General features: G+C 40.4%; 1 protein-coding gene across 18 annotated transcripts in view; it reads right to left on the bottom strand.

The window, feature by feature from the left end:
* TCF7L2 (transcription factor 7 like 2) overlaps window positions 1-14,707 on the bottom strand; it is a 202,342-nt gene that overhangs the window by 162,595 nt on the left and 25,040 nt on the right. The window lies entirely within an intron of this gene.

Raw genomic sequence — 14,707 nt, 5'->3', positions numbered from 1 at the left:
ACCTCTACTTAGTCTGGTACAACTCTGTGTGCAGATCAGTCCTGAGTATTTTTATTCCAGTTTTACAGATGGGGAAAGTCAGACACACAGCAATGCAGTGAGTTGCCCAAGGTCCCATATCAAGTCACGGCATTCTGGATTCTATTCCTGATTGCTGACTCCTACTTCTGTTCTTGAACCACTACACCCCACTTCTTCTTAGTTCAAGTATAGTTAGTTTCAAGTTCAGATAGTCACAAGAGCAGATTTGCTTAGAAGTGTACATAGACCAACAGTTCTCAAAACACAAGTAAGCTTTCAAAAATCTAATTGTGTGTGAAATGAAAAAGAAAAATCACTACAGTACATCCTCTTAGCTCTAGTCTGAACATTTTTCCACTGGAGAGGCAAAGCAACTGCAACAACAGTGACATCTAAGTACACAGGCCGATTACAGCTTTACTTTCAAAAGAGCTTTGATTGATCTTTTTTGATAGACCTGAAATAAATTAAACTAGATTGACTCACTTGAGAATGGACCGTAATCCCTTAGTCAGATCCCGGAGAACTCAAACCAAACCAGCTGTTAATTTAGGCTTTATAAGATAAAGCATGAGAAATCCAACCTGATGTACCCCAGAGCAACGGCTTACATCATCTCTGTGAGCAATCAACTTACTGCTTCTTTTAGGAACTAATCAGGGCTTTCTAGCATGTGGGTGCCAAACTTGCTCTTTGAGCTGGAAAGGCTGCAGGGACAATGGGGGAGAAAAAGTGGAGGACAAGAGGGTGTCGTTTTACAGCTTTGGCTACAAAACTGTTGACCCATTTCCTTAAGAAACATATTGCACAGTGTGCACGCACACACACACACACCAAAAAAAAACCTTGGGGGGGGAGGGAGGAACCACTTACAATAACTATTTCATTTCAAACAATTGCAGGAATAAACCGCCAAATCAACACGTGAAATAAAAGGAGTGTCCATCAATATAAGAGGGAGCCAGATACCTGTTGACAAAAAGAGAAAATAAGGTGGTGGGGGGGGGGGGGGGGGGGGAGGAGGACAGCCACTCAACCAGATGTTAGCAAGGTGATGTCACTGGAGAAATGGAGGAGAAATGCAAGTTAATGTTGTTGGGGTTTCGAAGACAGCACGGTCATTTCCTCCTGCCTCTTATGTCATTTAATATAGGGATCCCTTGTCTTGTAATGCAGCCTCACATCCTCAATCATGGAGTTGTCCTAGCACTAACAGAGTTTAGTACAAACTACAGATTAATTTTAAAATGGCCCCAGGTAAAAAAGAAGCTGGCAGCATAAATCACAGAAACTGCTCTCCCAACCTAACAATAACCTAACTTCTCCTTTCAGATGAGTATTTTCTGGTGGTTCTACACCAGCACCACCCTGATGGATTTTTAAAACACTTTCAGACCTATCTTATGCCCTTAAAAATGAAACTCCACCAGCGCGTTAGTCCAAAACAATGATGTCTAATAGAACACACTGTTTACTGAACATAAGGGGATCAGAACTGAAATCCAATTTAAGGAATAACGGTGCTTTCAGACTGTTTGCTCAACGATGAAAAAAAGACAGGGTTGTTATTTCTGGAATGAGGCCAGCAGAAACTGATCCTTGTAGTCATATTTTATTTTATATATAAATAAAATATAAAACTAGCAAAGGGCAAAGGAGAAGAAAGACCACTATGTGAAACATGAATTAAAAATCTGATTAGCAAGTGTGCTGTGATCCTGCGTTAGAATTGGTCCGAAGGGGATTTTGGTGCGTGTTTGTTTTTTAAAAATCTGTCAATATCAAAATGACAGAGCAGAACAAAGTTCATTTCATAGTCGTGTGTACTTCACATCTTTGCATAGTTGCATAAGAGACTGTTCAATAAGAGAAAAAGCTTAATGGAGAAATCAACTACAGCAAAGGGTTTATGATTAGCAGTTGCGCGGTATCAAAAGCTAATGCATCCAGGCAACTGTTACAATAGGTTCCCACTACACCAAATGCTCACTAAACCTCTTTTAATAATGCCCCCACAAACGACACAGCAATTTACTCCCAAGAGATGATGGAGTGTCCTACCAAGTATTGTTGGAAGGGAGGACCTTGAAATTTCTAGATTAAATAAATAAAAGTGACTCCCATGGAGAGCCCACATCCCTGAAGACTCTTTCGGTAGGGAATACTCCAAGTCCTCCTTGTGGCATTTGCAGCTTCGGTGTCTTATGGCAGCTTTGGAGAGCACTGACAAATGTTGTAAATACTTTGGTTCTTCAACAAATAAAGCCAGCTGAAAGACTGTTGGATATTATTCTTTGTTTAAAAAAAACACTAAAGATGTAATCCCACACTAATCTATTGTTTACACCAGTAAAAGCAAAATGTGCATTTACCAAAGTCCGCAGAGCTAGAGTCCATTGATTAGGACTGTTTTCCAGTTGCTCAGATTACAAGAGAGTTCTTTTCATGTAGGTCTCTCGGTACACAAGTGAAGACATGCAAGAGTTTTCTTAAGAGCTGTAATGGCGCTTAAATTTACATTTCTGCAAATAGAGAAGGCCTTGCCTCAGTTTACAGTTACAAACAAGTTACATATTGCAAGACTACAATAAGCTTACAGACCATGTTACCAAACCCAACTTCCAAGGAAACAGTCTCGTCCAGTATAACATATTTCTTGAGCGTTTTATTATTATTTATTTAATAGAAGACAATATACTTGTCATAGACAACTACCAAAAAGAAGGACAAAAAACCCAGAGGTGACCTAACAAGGAAGGGTAGAATTATAGTTAGTAGGCCCAATTCTCCTCTCGTATGAATGTAAATAAGGGGCGATTTCAATGTAGTCAATGGACTTACACCAATGTAAAACAGGTGTATAGGAAAGGAGAAATCAGGCCCCATATATTTAAAGGCACTTTGGGTCCATTTCGAAAATAATAAGGGTGGTCTCCTCTGCACGTTTTTACTGCATAGCTATTTCACCCAGTAAAATGAGTTCAGCCGAGTGTTTGGAAGTCAATATGCAATTAAACGGTATTGCCTTACGATTACCGATGTGGTACACACTGCAAAATTATGCACACTTGGTAAACTTCTTATTCATTGAATCTTTGTCAAAAAGTTCCACTTTCAACAAATTCTAGTTCTTTCCATCTGAAAGGATCACAGCCCTTTACATGCATTAATGAATTAAGTTTCACAACATCCAGAAGCATCTGAAGAAGTGAGGTTCTTACCCACGAAAGCTTATGCTCCCAATACTTCTGTTAGTCTTAAAGGTGCCACAGGACCCTCTGTTGCTTTTAACATCCAGAAGTATTATCATCCCTATTTTATTGATAGGAAAAATTAGACTAAAAAGAGTTAAGTGAGTTGGCCAATAAAACACAGGAAGACTGTAGCAGAATTACATAACGAAACCAGGTCTTCTGTCTCCCAAGCCTGTGTTTAACCACTAATTCGTCCTCCATTCTTTTATAATCAATCTTATTATTAATTTAAACTCAGAGCCCAATTTAAATAGGTTAGACAGCCAGAGAATTTGAAGTATTAGAATAAGGATGGTTCCAACAGATACAAAATAAAGCAAATCAAGCCAAATCATGAGTTGTAGCTTCCCACATAGTGAAATAAAACACAGTGAATGAAGCAGGCGCCTAATGGGAAACAATAACTGACAACCCAGACAGCAGAGAGCATTTCTATTTCCTAAATTTCATATAAATCCTCTCTCTCCCTCCATCCACAAAGATATTCCCTCCAGCACCTGTGAGCCTCATACATCAATATATCCACCATGAAGACTCAAGAGAGCTTACAACATTGCTACCCGACCTAGCCAATGCCCTCTGCGTGCTGTCTAAAGTGGTGTAGAAATTGAGTCTGGCTTTGAACAAGCCTCGGCCAATTTTTGACTATGGACAGAAACCATATTAATCTCTCTGATTTCATCCCAAAATGGGGCAGATTTGCCTGAAATTTGGGATTTAAAGCGAAACATAGGACATAAGAGTTCACGGCTCTACTCGTCACATCCTAGAAATCAGAGCTGGATAAAGACTTAGTCATCTCCTTGCCCCATATCAGCTGGTACACACAATGTATTTTATAGCATTTTGTCCAGCTTAGTTTTATTTGATCTAAGTGTAGCGAGGAGGCATGGCCTTCCGCGGATGCGGAGGGAACGCCATAAGCCGCCTGGTGGGCGGAGCCAGGACAACCATGCCCTGCATGCGGGAAGCAGAGGGGCAGGACAGGAAGCAGAAGTATAAAAGGCCGTCCCAGTACCTTAGTTGGGAGGGAGCTGCCGAAGGAGACAGCTGCTCCCTGCTGCTGGAGTGGGACACGCCAAGGAGAACCACTGCTGCCCCGGGGACCAGCCTGAGCTTCCAGAGAGCCCTGACACTGCCGACGCTGAGGAGCTGCTACCCTTGGCGGTATATCCCAGGGAGACTGAGGACAACCCCTGGACACAGGTACACCCAAGAGGGAGAGTAGGAAGCAGCCCAGCTGCTACCCTTGGCGGTATATCCCAGGGAGACTGAGGACAACCCCTGGACACAGGTACACCCAAGAGGGAGAGTAGGAAGCAGCCCAGGGAAGCTAGGCAACAGTCTGGTTGAGAGCGAGCCTGAAACAAGGTCAGTGTGTTGCGGGAGGACCTTGTGGCGGACTACTCCACTACTGTTAGGGCCCTCGGCTGGCACAGGATGGAGTTGGGTGGGCCCGCATCCCCCTGCTACCGGGGGGGAGGGGGCAGTACTCTCCCTCCTTCAGCCAGGAGGCCTGCGCTCCTCAGTCACCCCTCCCTGAGCCCCAGAGACTGGGCTGGAGCTACTGCCCTGCTTAACACCTGGGTGAGCAAACTATTATCGCTCTGCCGGGTTGCAGACCAGAGCCCAGACTGTTTATGGGCCCGTCCCAGCTGAAGGCCGAGGCCCATTGAGAAGTGTTAATTCCCCCGCTTTTCCCTTTGCTTGGAGAAGGCTCCAAACTGCGAGCAAGCATGGCCTCCCTCAGACGAGGACGCGGAGCGACAGCCCCGCCAGCCTACACTAAGCAATAGGGCTGCTGCCACTTCCACTGAGAGAATAACATTTGTCAAAAATGCTTAGAGATTCAAAGATGGAAGGGGCTATATGCAAGTATTATATTTTCTACAGACAATTTTGTGTTATATCTACATATGTAGTAGGTGATAAAACGTTTATACTATACTATCAAGAGTTTGAGATGGTCACATTACTCGCCACTGGCAAAGGCAGAGCAAGATATGTCAGTGATTCTAAAAACAGTGCTGGTAAAACCTTTACACTTCTCCTCACATTCATTATGAGTGGTTCTGCAGCAGTGCCTAGAAGCACCAACCAGGATCAGAGTCCCATTGTGCTAGGTGCTGTACAAAACACAGAATGAGACAGACCCTGCTCTGAAGATCTAAATAGACAAGACAGAGAAAGGGCATAATTTGACCAAGATCAGTGGAAGACCCAGAAACAGAACTCTCAGTGCAGTGCCACACGTTACCTCTCGGATCATGTATTTTGTTTTTGCTACATGTTGCAGAAAAAGCATTTTAAGATTATTTTGGAAAGTTATTAAAGTTTCCAGTGGGACTTCTTTCAATCCCTCCAAATACAAGCCATGTTCCTGTTACCATGCATCCCACTGGGCAAGGATCAAGGGTGTCACACAAACATTAACAACATAAAATAGCTCTTCTGCACATTAAAGCCAGGGCATTTTAGAGTCTGATATCTCAAGACCTTCCAAAGCTAGAATTCAGTGAAGTGTGTTCCTTTGGAATGGTGGGTATCTCCCTTCCCAGTGGAATAAAGCTCCTATTTCTAGCCCTCCACCGCTATGAAACATCAGGCTTTCAAAGTTGAGACATTTTAAGAGAAAAGACATAACTGGCCCAGGAGTGAAACTTGCTCATCCTGGGCTTGTGGCAGGGGTAACATTTGGGGGACACTGGCACACTTGATGGGAGAGGGCAGCAGTATTTCCCCAGATTTATTTTTAAAATGGTGGTTGTCTGAAGTAGCTGAGAGGTTTGGAATGCTAGCATAAATCCCAAGACGGTGGATTAGTGAGCCAATGACGTGGGTCCATGATTAATTAATATATCACATAGGTCTGCAATTTATAACATGGATATGTATATATAAAGCAAAATGTCTCACCACTAATCACAAAGTAGCATTAAATGAATCACCTTCTGTGGCAAACTAGAGAAGTGGGATGGATGTTATACACTTAATAATTGGGACAAACCATTTAAGGTGTTTATTAGGCCTATAAACTATGCTCCCACATTACTGAAAGCAACCGTACAGCCCAAGCAGCCAATGGTCTTGTGCCCCAAGGAGTGGGGAGAGCTGAGAAATGAAAATAAAGTCTTCAAGTAACAGAATTTCTTGCTAACAAAAGAAACAGGCATGTAGCAAAATAGTGTAACTGGCAACACATTCCTCTTCTCGCTGCCACTAATTTCATGCCCATCAATAAGTTGAATGATTCCATGGCTCGTTTTCTCTGTAGTCTTTTGTTTTCCCTCCCCAGGGAGATAAATTATGTCATATTATAGCCTCTTCCACTCCGACCCCTGAACACAGGCCACCTGGATCATACCAGCTTGTTGCAAGGCAGAATTTGGTCCATTTCTGGAACCAAGACTAGATTTAATTTCACGCAGAAATTTAAAAAAAAAAAAAATCTTTCCAAGTTCAAGATGTTTAATGAGAATATAAATGTTTCAAGAAGTTATGTCAATAAAATAAAGCTAACAATGAATGGCAGAAATATGGAAACATTTAAAGGTGACCATTTTTACTATTGTATATGGAGGTTAAAATGGTATAGAGTAAACATGATTAGTGCTTCACCAAAGCTCATCAGCAACGCATTAATAGCTTTAGTTTTAATTAATACAACAATGGTGTTGAGGTCTGAAGAAATTAAAGTGACACAGCTGAAGCAATGTCTTTCAAACATGACAGTCTGCTAAGGAGAAAGAGAGCCCAAACTGCAGAAAGGAGAAGGGTGAATGAATGAATAAATACAGTAAATAATAAATATTTAAGGGCCATATTCTGTCACATTTTAGGTGGAGTAGTGCCCGACTTCAATGGGGCTACTCAGAGATTAGAGTGTTGCTATCTCTCACAAATTTTATCACAAGTCTCACAATATTTGGTGTGTTTCTTAGAGCCCCAGCTCCAGAAGTCACGTTATGACATCAGAATTTTAGCTTTCATGTAAAACAAAAAAAAGTTAGTATCTAGTCCTCATGGTTGCAGAGAAAAGCTTGAAAATGTGAGCTCTAAAGGCTCTAACACCAGAAGGCAGATACAAAGAACTCCAAAAAAAAAATTTTAAGCCATATAAGTTTTAAAACCAATATCATAGTTTGTGGGGGCATGACTCATTTTTTAATGCTTGGAGTTGTCCATACAGAGTCAGGTATTATTCCAGTAACTGAGTAATGGTGGCAGAATCTGGCCTCTAGGAAATTAAAGAATAAATCCTTCTGTGTTTCATTAGCCAAACAGGAGTTAGTTTTAAAATCACAAAAATTATGCCCTGATTGAGCAAGGTATTTAAGTACAAGCCTAACTTTTAATGCTAGAGCAGTCCCATTGACTCCAATGAGAATACTCACATGCTTACAGTTAGTCAAGTGTTTAAATTCCAGGGCCTTACAGAGATCTATTGGGACATTCCATCCACATCATTGTCAAGGATAGGTTTTTTTACCCTACAGTTATTCTCAGATGCTCCTGCCCCAGACTATTTTAACATTTCACAAGTGATGGGCTTCCATTATTTTCCTTGAGAGATTATTGCATTTAAATGTTGAACTCCCACTTTACAAAGAGGCATGGGGTACAAATAAGCAACAAAATTAAGAGCTGTAACCGCCTGTATTTGGTTTTGCCAATAAAACCACAAACCAAGAACATAACCGGAAACTAGACTAAAGAGCACAAATGTTGAGATAAAAAGCCACTCTCGCTGTAAACAACAATGATAACTGAACCACTAAAGGAGAAATCAAAACCGTACATACTTTGCATGTGGTTTTTGACAGCAAACCAATTTCGTTGGTTCCCCTCCACACACACAAACCATAGCATTTTGCATAATTCTTGAAGGAAAAACAATACAACAGATACTTTAATCACTACATCTAACCACAAAGAAGTGTATATATATATATACACACACACACAAAGTGCTTTAACATACAATTAAATGCAAAAATATCTATGCAGTATTAAATGCTGCACAGTTTACAATTGCCAAAAAAGAAAGAAAAGTTCCCAACACAACCCTAACTTGGCAGTGTTACACATCTGATACACTTTTTACAGCAAACTGATTCATTTCTCTGGAAAAACCAGAGAGAAAATATCACACGTGATCAACTTTTGCATTTTTAAAATTAAGTTGAAAGAAAAAAATATCATCAAAATACCCCCAGTTAAGCTTTGAAGTTAGCACCTTCCTGAGGTGAATTCCCACCCTTCTTGTTGCAATGGTTTGGCAATAGACAGTTCTATGCGAGGCAGTTTAACAGGGCAGGAGCACATCTGTTTAGAATGAGACACCTTTAAATAAAAACAAAATACTGAAATTATACTGCCAGGGCAGACCCCTGCAATAACTTGAAGGATCATGACCTACGGAATTAAGATTTGACTAGGCTCTGGTAAAAGTTTGAGCAAATGCCTACGGTACATGCTCAGAAATGATTTTCCAGTTCAAAATTTCAATTTCTTTTAATTTTTTCCCCTGCAATCAAGCAACACCACAAAATCTCTATTGCAAAAAACCCTTGAATTCCCCCCCCCTCTTAAGAATGAGGAAAATATATATTCCATCCACTACCCTAGCCTTTGTGAGGAAAAAACCCTCTAGACTTTATAATATATATCTATCTATCTATAGATAGATATATATAGATAGATAGATAGATATGATCTATCTATCTATATATAGATATATATAGATAGATAGATATGATAGTTAAAACAAAATTGTATAGTTGCATTCAGGAAGAAACACAGCATGGAAAATTTCTGCCTAAATGGTGGATATTCCAGAAGGTTAAGAGGATGTGAAAAGAAGACATCATAATTAAAACTGTGTTATAATCTTAACTATAGTAGGTATCATCATCATTTGCTGGGACAGAAAAGAAAAATTAAAAATCAAATCTGAAGTTGCCATCTAGTCAGACAGATGATATAATCTGAAACACAGGCAGTTACCCCTCGGATTCTGCATTTGTAAGGAAAGTAGAATGGTTTTAAGTAAGAGGAATATTGCTTTTAGGAAAATTCTCCTTATTTAATTAATCCAATACAACTTTATAATTCTAACTCTGGGATGTCAATACACTTTACTGATGTTTAAGGAGTTTTAACTACACACACTCATTTGAAGAAGGGTAAGTATTGTTTTCCCCCATTTTATTGATGGGCAAATTGAAGTACAGAGAGGTTAAGTAACTTGCCCAAAGATCACACAGTAAGTCAGTAACCTTTTTGACTCAGGCCTGATGACTAGACCCTCCTTCCTCCCATTTTAAGTAAGTATATTCTGTCTAAGCAACTTCTCAATTAAAGGTTTTTCTAAAGGGGCAATCACTGGATGTACTACATTCTTGTAACACACACAGTTGAGAGCGTCCATACTCTCCAACTTAATAAGATGGAGTCCTTTGTCAACATCTGGAGTTCAGTAGATAGTTACCTTATTAAATAAACAGTGACCTTTGAAGTAAGTATAAACATGTGTCCCAATGTAGCACATGAACACATTTGTACATTGGAGGGCCTTTTCTTTATTACTTTCTTGCATTTGTATTGTTAAAAACTTTTTTTAAAATAAGGAATTATTAAGCAATTCCAAAAGCACAACAGCTGGCAGGCCTGTTTTGTGACAAAGTGAAAGGGAAAATTTAAAAAAAAAGCAATCCAAACACATTCTGAAAGGCAGACATTGTAGGAGATGAAGTTACCAGCAGGAAACACAGTTGCTAAGTCTGACTATTTCGTTATTCTCAGAACAGATTTTAGAAGAGGAAGTGTTGACAAAGTAAAAGTAGCTACCATGGAGTCCTAAGAGTTTTAGTTGTCACTCCTGATCCCAAGTGGGAGAGGCAGGGGGAATTTTGACTGTAAAATGCGTGTTGGAAAAATTCACCTGGGTCTTTAAAAATTTTAATTTTATTTTTTATTCTATTTTCAGTTTTGCTATCGGGCTCACTGCCCTACTAGTTATAATAGCACATAAAATGTGCTCATTTGAAGATCAATGCATTTTATACATCATTTTAAGATATATATTTATATATAATAAACCTCTATAGTCCCACACAAACAGATCCAGTGTAAGGGTTTGTCTATACACAAAAGTTGTCTCTCTTTTAATTCTACTAATACAGTTCAGTGGAACAACACCCTTAGTGTGGAACACAGTTATATCATTATAAAAGCTGTAGAGCGTATTCACATACAGAATGGGAAATAAGATATGCCAGTATGAATCTTCTTTATACTGGTATAACTCTGTCCATGCTAGGGTTGTATTGGTATAACTACATTGGTTTAAAAAAAAAAAAAAATCACACTCATAACTGAAGTAGTTATATATGTACAAACTGTGTGTATAGTCCAGACCTTCCCAAATACCTGAAGCAAGATCTCCTTGCACCAATTCAAACTCCAGAATCTCACCCCAGATAAGCCTTGCAACATACCCTGATGGTCTACGTGGCTCACTGGGTACATCTACCGCAGTAAAAAAGCCCGAGTCCCAAGTCTCAGAGCCCAGGTCAACTGACTTGGGCTCCTGCGGCTTGGGCTGCAAGGCTAAAAATTGCCATGTAGACCTTTGGGCTCGGGCTGGAGCCAAGTTCTAAGGCCCTGAGTGGGGAGGACTTCAGGGCCCAGGCACCAGCCCAAGCCCCGACGTCTACACTGCAACTTTTAGCCCCACAGGCCAAGACAGTTGACCCGGGCCAGCCACAGGTCTTTTATTGCCGCGAGGATGTATCTACTCAGACCAGGATGAGAGAGCAAGCACTATTCGCCTTCTTGAAATGTGAACGGCTTTCTTTTTGACTGTTACAGACACTAAAGCCCTATCCATACTGGGTCTCAAGCACAGTTAAGGAACTGTGCTTACGAACACAGATTAGAACACAGGTTTTTAAAATCCTAGGTCTGACATGTTTTGACGTGATTAACACCAGCCCAAAATTAATATGAACCCATGCTGTGGATGGGACCCAAACGCAAGTCCTGACCACCTCTTCTTCCACTAAAATAAACCAATTTACCATTCTTTGCATTCCTATTACCACTGACATACAGATTTATGAGCATGGGAAATCACTATACTGTTGTTACAGCAATGTACACAGTACATTAGATCATACCCAGGACCTCAGCTTTACAGAGAAACTGCTTGCTACTCATTATCTCCAGCTGGAATGACATCCACAAACATGAAAAACTACAGGGACTTCCTGACCGCAAAACAGTGCATCCAGTCTTGATGAGTCTTGTGGGCCAAATCCCCAAAATTGAGATGAGATCGTGGTAGTGTGCATGTAGGCAGACAAAGGAATCCTTTCCGTCTGCTGCCAACATGCTAACAGGAGACAGATGACTAGAATGGGGGCCACAATGGTGAAGATTGTAGTGTGTCCCCATGTATGTGAGCACAAGAAAGGAGAACCAATTACAAAAGGATAAAAATTAATCAAGCTTAATTTAATTTTTTTTAAAAGGCTGATAGGAAAGCCTCAAACTTTTGGACAGACCAAAAGATAGTTTTGTAAACACTGTAACTACAGGTGAAGCACTAGAATGAGTTACCTAGGGAAGTGGTGGAATCTCCTTCCTTAGAGGTTTTTAAAGGTCAGGATTGACAAAGCCCTGGCTGATGATTTAGTTGGGATTGGTCCTGCTTTGAGCAGGGGGTTGGACTAGATGATCTCCGGAGGTCTCTTGCAACCCTAATCATCTATGATTATAGGTGTATTTGGGCTAATTTTATCCAAAGTTCAAGCATGTTAGAATTGAGCTGGTTCATATCAATTATTCTAGTTCTGGCCCATCACTTGCCCCAACACAGCTATCTTGCCCTAGCAATTTCTTTTTGAGACTGTAGGCTTGTCAGGGCAAGCACTGAGTCTTCATCTGTATTTGTCCATTGCCTAGCACATTTTGGGCATTATACCAGTAAATAATAAACAGCAGTATAGAGGGCCATTACTGTACAGTACCAGTGTTCTCTGGAGTTCGTCAGCCACTTACCGTAGAACGCTGCATTCTGTTTTTGTATTGAATAAGGGCAGCTCTAAATGGAGAGGTTCTGGCTGAACAATTAAAACACATACTAAGACAGTCCATGAACTGAGTGTTTCCTTAGAGCTACATTCCATTGGGGGGGGGGAAATCAGTGCTGAAGATCTCAAAGTTCCTAGGTTCTGTTCCCCTCCCCCCCCCCGAAAAAAAACCCTTGACAACATCTCCCCCCCCCCCCAACCCACTGCAACAGAGTCAGTGAAAACCATAACAAATACTGGTTAAAAAAAATATATTTCTTTCTCCATTTGAGAGATCAGTGGTTTTAAGAAAAACACTACACCCCTCTTTCTGCTCCATATGTTTCTCTTATTGGTTCATTTACACTGTGCTGTTCTCATAATAGCAGTTAGTACATCTTTTTGTCATTTTACCCTTCCACAGCCATTAGTGTTAGCCAGTGAGACGGCACAGCACTCCTCTGCCATCCTGGCTGAGCACTGCATCTCTTTCCCCGGCTGTTCCCCTTTTGACTAATGTTTGCCAACACTCATACATCATTCCCAAATTGGTCCAAATGAATTAAACACAGCTCTGCTTAACATTACGAGATTTAAATGGATTTTCTCTCTACAGGTCTGCCCCATAATTGGGTTTATCCATCTTGTTGAAGTACAGTTTACACTTGCTAACATCACGCCAATTCAAGCTACATTTTCTGCTCCAGTGGCAGGAGCGAAGCAGATTTGTCATCGGATCATAACAGGTAATTCAAACAACAATTAGTTTGATGACGGCCCGTATGTCAATGTCTGATCCCAGTCAGCACGGCTCACACCCGGTGCTCTCTGTTCACTAAGATGAATTGTGCTTACAATTCTTCAATTTCAGTCATCAACAATACTTTCTGAAAAAGCTTAAACTCTATTGACACAAAACTGTCCTGTCCTCTAGCAAGAGGCGGGCAAATAATCCTGTAAAAGGAGCCTATAGGCAGACAGCTGCACGGCATAAAACATTCTTGCATTTGGTTGCATTGACACTAACAACAGATAGTTCAAGGATTGCGTCTGCTCTTCTTTACCTCAATTCAACAAAAACTACCTAGTACTTACATAGCACCATTCATCCAAGCAGCTCAAAATGAAACTTGAAAGACTATTCACAAAGCCCAACAGCCCTGTCAGGTAGATAAAAATTATCCCCATTTTGCAGATGTAAACACTCAAGCATAGAGAGATTTTAAGTCTTAAATGTTCTAAAGTTGCCACCGATGTTAGGTATAAGCGGAGATACTGTGAGCCTGATTTTTCAGACCTGCCGACCTCTTCCAGATCTGCCGACCTCTTCCAGACCTGCCAAGTTCAGTCAGAGCTGCAAGTGCTCAGTACCCCTGATAATGAGGCCCAAGGTATCTCAAGGTGTACACCCAAAAGCTGAGCCTCCCAGAATCAATGGCCACTTTAGAAAATTACATATGGTAGAAGAGGCAGCCAGCACCCGCAATTTCCAGTGGTATGTTCCAGTAGGCCACACCCATCAGCTTCAAAATATTTGTAGGCAGCTCACTGAAGTTTATTCATAATTTTGGAGACAATAAAACAGGAGGCTGGGCTATTATTTCTCCAATTACCTTTCAAAAGCATAATTTGCCTTTCAAAATCTCTCCCGTACTGTGAAAGGAGCTTTAAGAGTAAAATGAACATTACCCGTCATAAGCAACGTGATTCTAATCCCACACCCAGAAATTGTATTGTTCGTTTCCCTTCCTCCACACAAAGCCACAAGGTTATCTACTGATGAGGCATTTAGTGGTGTTTGACAAGAGTCATAAACCTTGGTTAATAATAAAGATAGGTAAGAGGATGCAATCATATACTTTATTTATTTTTTTTAATTCTTTTCTTTTTTAAGAAGAGAGGAAGAAAAATATTTTCTAACCTGGAGTCCCCCAAATCACACATTTTTCCACCATCCAGCAAAGGGATGTACATCAGCTACTGTCACTCTATCTGGAAAATCCAGCCTGCTGGCTTAAAATAAAGGGCACTTTTTCATACTGCTTCTGCAAGTTAACCATGTAAAAAATACAATTAAGGCAAAAATCTGGTTTAAAACTGAAATTTGCTTGATCTTGATAATATGGTATAAACAAGATTTCTCAAAGCCAGGTAGACAACACTATAAAAACCTTATCAACCAGGGTCACTCTGTCTCTGGAAAGGGATGGAGAAGATTTTTTTTAATTTTTTTAATTCTTCAAGTAACACATATACCAACACATAGGATATCCTCCATCCAAAAAAAAAAAAAAGGTGGGCACAAACAAACTACTAGTGATGGACCAATGGAAAGAAAAGATAAGCTATTATAAACCT

This window comes from Emys orbicularis, chromosome 7 (genome assembly GCF_028017835.1).
Source record: "Emys orbicularis isolate rEmyOrb1 chromosome 7, rEmyOrb1.hap1, whole genome shotgun sequence".
In the NCBI taxonomy this organism is placed as follows: domain Eukaryota; kingdom Metazoa; phylum Chordata; order Testudines; family Emydidae; genus Emys; species Emys orbicularis.
Note: the sequence above shows the minus strand (reverse complement) of the source record. Positions and strands in the feature narration are given on the sequence as shown.